This window comes from Hemiscyllium ocellatum, assembly GCF_020745735.1.
Source record: "Hemiscyllium ocellatum isolate sHemOce1 chromosome 27 unlocalized genomic scaffold, sHemOce1.pat.X.cur. SUPER_27_unloc_29, whole genome shotgun sequence".
NCBI classification, from domain to species: domain Eukaryota; kingdom Metazoa; phylum Chordata; class Chondrichthyes; order Orectolobiformes; family Hemiscylliidae; genus Hemiscyllium; species Hemiscyllium ocellatum.
In genome coordinates this window covers 46,949-52,948 of record NW_026867497.1, presented here as the reverse complement: position 1 = coordinate 52,948, position 6,000 = coordinate 46,949, and positions in this window count along the sequence as shown.

Sequence of the window (6,000 nt, the reverse complement as noted above, 5' to 3'; positions counted from 1 at the left end):
AGATGTTGTGAAACTTGAAAGGGTTCAGAAAAGATTTACAAGGATGTTGCCAAAGTTGGAGGATTTGAGCTATGGGGAGAGGCTGAACAGGCTGGGGCTGTTTTCCCTGGAGAGTCGGAGGTTGAGGGGTGACCTCATAGAGGTTGACAAATTTATGAGGGGCATGGATAGGGTAAATAGACTAAGTCTTTTCCCTGGGGTCAGGGTGTCCAAATCTAGAGGGCATAGGTTTAGGGTGAGAGGGGAAAGATATAAAAGAGACCTAAGGGGCAACTTTTTGACTCAGAGGGTGGTGCATGTATGGAATGAGCTGCCAGAGGAAGTGGTGGAGGCTGGTACAATTGCAACATTTAAGAGGCATTTGGATGGATACATGAATAGGAAGGGTTTGGTGGGATATGGGCCAGGTGCTGGCAAGTGGGACTTGATTTGGTTAGGATATCTGGTCGCTGTGGACAAGTTGGACCGAAGGGTCTGTTTCCATGCTGTACATCCCTATGACTCTATGTTCTGGGATTTACATATTAATGATCTGAAACCTGCAACCCGTTTTAAAAGAGGAAAGACTGAATAGCAACCTTAGGTTGTTCAATATATCCTATCAGTTGCATGACACTGTGATCTTTTGCTATAAAATCTGTCTTATGCTCATGCACCACAGCTCCCCGATGAAGGAGCAGTGCTCAAAAAGCTAGTGCTTCCAAATAAACCTGTTGGACTGTAACCTGGTGTTGTGTGATTTTTAACTTTACCCACCCCAGTCCAATACCGGCACCTCCACAACATTTTTAGTGAACACAGCCCACACCTCCTGGTGCTGCCAGGAAACATTACAATGCTGATGAAGCGAAGCACTCTGCACTCCTGAAAAACTTAGAATTTCAAATAATACTAGCTACTCATTCACTGCTTCTGCTGATACATGACATTGGAAACTCTGTGCAAGGAGGCTGAAAGAAAGGAGCAGCTTTAAAACAAATCCTCTTGGAGTTCAAAGCTTTCAATGAGAGTCTAAGCCAGTTGATAAGTTCAGGTAACCTTTCTTGCGAACCAACTTTGTTACAGCTTCAAATCCCCTCAGCAAAAAGGCACAGAAAAGATAGCTGTTTTTAATCAGCTCAAGGTCAAAGCTCACACACTCCCCATTCCACTTTCTTTACTATTGGTCGCCACCGAGTTGTCCCTTTGTAATCGGATCCTTGGTACAGCCGTAACCCGGAGGAGGTGTTGCCTCATTCAGCAATTTCACCCCATACACTGCATCTAAGTCAGTTTCTTCCCACTCGTTTGCCCAAATGGGACAGTGTTGAGTCATCCATATTGCTGTGGGTTGGCAGGGCACAGGCAAGGGTAAAGCCCTTACCGCACTCTGAGCAGCTGAAGGCCTCTCCCTGGCGTGGACCCACTGGTGCCTCAGCAGAACGCATAACTCGCTGAAGGCCTTCCCACACTCTGTGCAGAGGAACAGCCTTTCCTGCAGTCTCCACACTTCCATGGTTTGTCCATAGGGCAGGATTCCTCTGGTTTCTCCATGGCCAAAGCTGTAGCCGCACACAAGTGAGTGAGTGTATAGCAACTTCGTGCCATGAATTCCTCTTTCCAGGCTGTTTCAGGTTCCACACTCCAAGGTCATGTTGCGGCTGTACAGGACATTGGTTAGGCCACTGTTGGAATATTGCATGCAGTTCTGGTCTCCTTCCTATCGGGAAGATGTTGTGAAACTTGAAAGGATCCAGAGAAGATTTACAAGGGTTGGAGGATTTGAGCTATGGGGAGAGGCTGAACAGGCTGGGGCTGTTTTCCCTGGAGCATCGGAGGTTGAGGGGTGACCTTATAGAGGTTTACAAAATCATGAGGGGCATGGATAGAATTAATAGACAGTCTTTTCCTTGGGGTTGGGGAGTCCAAAACTAGAGGGTGTAGGTTTAGGGTGAGAGGGGAAGGATATAAACGAGACCTAAGGGGCAACCTTTTCACACAGGGTGGTACGTGTATGGAATGAACTGCCAGAGGAAGTGGTGGAGGCTGATATAATTGTAACATTTAAAAGGCATTTGGATGAATAGGAAAGGTTTGGAGGGATATGGGCCAGTGCTGGTAGGTGGGACTCGATTGTGTTGAGATATCCGGTCAGCATGGGCGGGTTGGACTGAAGGGTCTGTTTCCATGCTGTACATCTGTCTCTTATGATAATTGGTAAACAAGTTAAGTCATAAAGGTTAGGTCATCTTTATCTTGAGATACAAAGGACTTGCAGCTTGCAGAATGTGGTTAGTACTTTCTCATCGGTCTACTTCTGCATTCTAATGGTTTTAGTAGTTATTTATACAGCTATAGACACAAACAGCAGCTCGTCACGTAGCAATGCAGAAGCAATCTTGTGCAGCTCCTTCAGCCATTTTATCCTACCTTCCAGAGGCCCCATATCCTCTCACTCTCCCTCCATTCTCACTTTGTTGAACCTAATCCCATCTCATCCTGAAGTGTCTGGTTCATGCTGATTAACAGGTGTTACAAAGCTAGTACCTTTTTTTCCTGAAAGATGTTCCTTGGCTCAAGGAGACTGTGTCTTTGATTTTTTTTTCCCCCAGAGGGATAATAAACTGGGTCAATCTCCGATCAGTCTGCTTTGGTACAGAGATGAAAAGGATTTTAAGATGCCTTTTGTTTATATGTAAACTGATGAGATTTCAGGCCAAAGTGGTCATATTTTAGAAGTGGCCTGTATATTTAAAAAAAAGGGGGCGTAGTCAGCTCTTGAGCTGAGCAGTTTTAGTTCATCTTGAACTGGTTGGAAGCTGTGTGGCATTGCTCTCTCGCGCGCTCTCTACTTCAATCTGTAGGCATGTGTTCTATTTATACTGATTTTCAGATTGAGTTTGCTTATTGGGACTGTTGTATATATTCAAACAGCATAATTACTTTCTAGTTGGATAGGCTGACCTCTGTAGGTGTTCTTTATTCTGATCTTTGTGTTTAATGATGTAATTTTATGAATAATTCTCCGTTTTAAAATCTAGTCATCAACCAAGCAAACTTATTCCAGGTAATTTTTACTGTACACTTACCAAAACAAATTGCAAAGTCATGGTGTGGGGCTGCCTGCTTAAGAATGTTTTGCATGGTCTGGTTTAGTCCATAACACAGGCCCACACACAGGGAGATCTAATTGAAAAATACCGAACACTGAATGGCCTGGGCAGAGTGGACGTTGGAAGATGCTTCCACTGACAGAAGAGACTAGGAACCGAGGCCACAGCCTTCGAGTAAAGGGAAGACCTCTTAGAACAGAGATAAGGAGGAACCTTTCAGCCAGAGAGTGGCGAATCTATTGAATTCATTGCCACTGATGGCTGTGCAGGCCAGGTCACTGAGGATATTTAAGACCGAGATAGATAGGCTCTCGAGTATCAAGGGGATCGAGAGTTACGGGGAGAAAGCGGGAGAATGGGATTGAGAAACTTATCAGCCATGATTGAATGGTATGAAGATACCTGATGGCTGAATAGCCTAATTTTGTGCTCCAATGTTTCATGGTCTCTTGCTGTCCTTAGACTCATGAGGGTGAGAATTGGGAGCAGGATGCCATTTGGTCTTTCGGGCCTGCACCAGCATTGAACAGATCATAACTGGATATGAATATACCTGCATAGGTAGATATGCTGGGACATTTTTCACTGCAGCACAGGAGGTTGAGAGGTGACCTTAGTTTATAAAGTCAAGAAGGGATATTGATGAGGTGCGTGGCAGATGCTGTTTCCTTCGGGTGGGGGTTTCAGGATTAGGGAGTACATTTTTAAGGTGAGAGGAGAAAGATTTAAAAAAAAAAGACATGAAGAGTACTTTTTTCTTTTGATTCCACACACAAACCACTCTCTTTCAATGTCCTGAGGAAATGGTGGATGCAGGAATAGTGATAACATTTAAAAGACATTTGGATAAGTGCATTAATAGGAAAGGTTTGAAGGGATATAGGCCAAACTAGATGGGATTAGTTTAGTTTGTGAATATAGTCAGCATGAATTAATTGGACTGAAGGGTCTGTTTCTGTTCTGTATTACTCTGCAACTGTTCTGTACTGGTCTTCAAAACTTTTTTTTTAATTTCCCCCATCACCATACACTTTGTTGTTCAAAAATCCGATGAACTCAGCCTTGAATATATTCAATGACCCCCTAACTGCAGGAAGACATTCCTACTTCTGAACTCAACTCCACTTGCTAATATACCACTTGCCTTGCTGAATGCTTGTTTCACCTCTCTGACAATTGGCATTGACTAGTGTAGAAGGACGCTGAGCCTCCTTTGTACATCCACACATCATTCCTGTTGAAGGGCCCATGTCTGAAACGTCGACTCTCTTGGTCCTCGGATACTGTCTGACCTGCTGTGCTTTTCCAGCGCCACACTTTGACTCTTAATGTCTAGCATCTACAGTCCTCACTTCCTTCACATCCCAATGTGTCACTTTTAAACAATGCAACTCCTTTCTGATTTTTATTCCACATTAAAGGCTACATTATCACATTGTGGTAATGCAATTGCCATGTGTTTGCCAACTGAGAACAGACCTGGACCAACGTTTCCATAGTCCGTCCTGCATTCACTCCCTTTCCTTTCACTTGCTGTAAGTCAATAATTGAAGCCCAGAATGCAAAACAAGAAATGGAAATGAGAGTGTGTACCTCACAGATATTGGACAGAGGAATGAAGTTGCAGTCTGGGGTCGCAGCTCAACCATTCAGAGATGAGCAGCTTCCAAAGCTCATGGTCCGACTTCCGCATTCAGAGAATGGGGAGCTCTGACTGGCAGGAGGTCCAGTCTCTTTCCGATCCTCCAGGGCGCTCTATTGGTCCATCAAAAGAAGGTCGCAAACCGTTTGTGCGGAAATCTAGGAGTATACGCAGATTTTTGCTGACACCGAAGAGCATAAGCAGTCCTTTGCTGCCCCTGACTCTTGTCCGACATAGTTGGAACCTATATCACAAGACTAGGAATACACCACTCACCCATTACAGCCTATACCTAACTGCACATATTTCAGTGCAGATTCAGAAAAGTGCCTGCAGCTTTTTAATAAAATTGAAGATGCTTTAATGATGTTTCTGAATATATCACTGTAGCTATTCTTCATTTTAAAGATCAGCCATTTCTCATGCACCCCCATCTCTCATATAGACTCATCAACATCCATTCTCTCTCTTTCTCTTTAGAAAGTCTTGATACAGCAATCAAAGAAGTCTTGAGCCACGAGAAATAACAGGTACTAGGGGGAAAAGGGAAAGAGAATGGTTGGGGGTCTAGAGAGAGAAAATTGACAGGGGTTGGGGGGACAGGAAGAGAATGGACAGCGGGCAGCGACAGCACAAATCCCACCTTTCCCAGGACCTCAGCAGTTACTTCTCAATATACACATGGCCATGGCAGCAGAATCATATAATCCCTGCAGGCTATTTGGCCCATCTAATTCACAGGAGAAAGTGAGGTCTGCAGATGCTGGAGATCAGAGCTGAAAATATGTTGAATTCCTGATGAAGGGCTTATGCCCAAAACATTGAATTTCTTGTTCCTTGGATACTGCCTGACCTGCTGCGCTTTTCCGGCAACACATTTTCAGCCATCTAATTCACACCAAACTTCCAAACAGCATCCCACCAGACCAACTCACCTACCATATAGCTCTGCAGCTCCCCATGGCTTACCCACCCTAAACTGCAGATTGTTGGACTGTGGGTAGAAACCGCAGCACCCAGAGCTAAACCATGCACAAAGTCCACACAGACAGTCCCCAAAGGCTGGAATCAAACCCAGGTCCCTGGCGATGTGAGGCAGCAGCACTAGCCACAGAGTCACTGTGCTGCCCATAGCTTTGGGGTTCTGCTTTGTCTTTGTAGCTTCTGACTGGCTGTCTCCTCCTGACATTGTTGGACCACACCCACTGCAGCCTCCCTTTCCCACTTCTCCAGCCCTAAGCATGTTGGTTCCTGAATCCTGGTGCC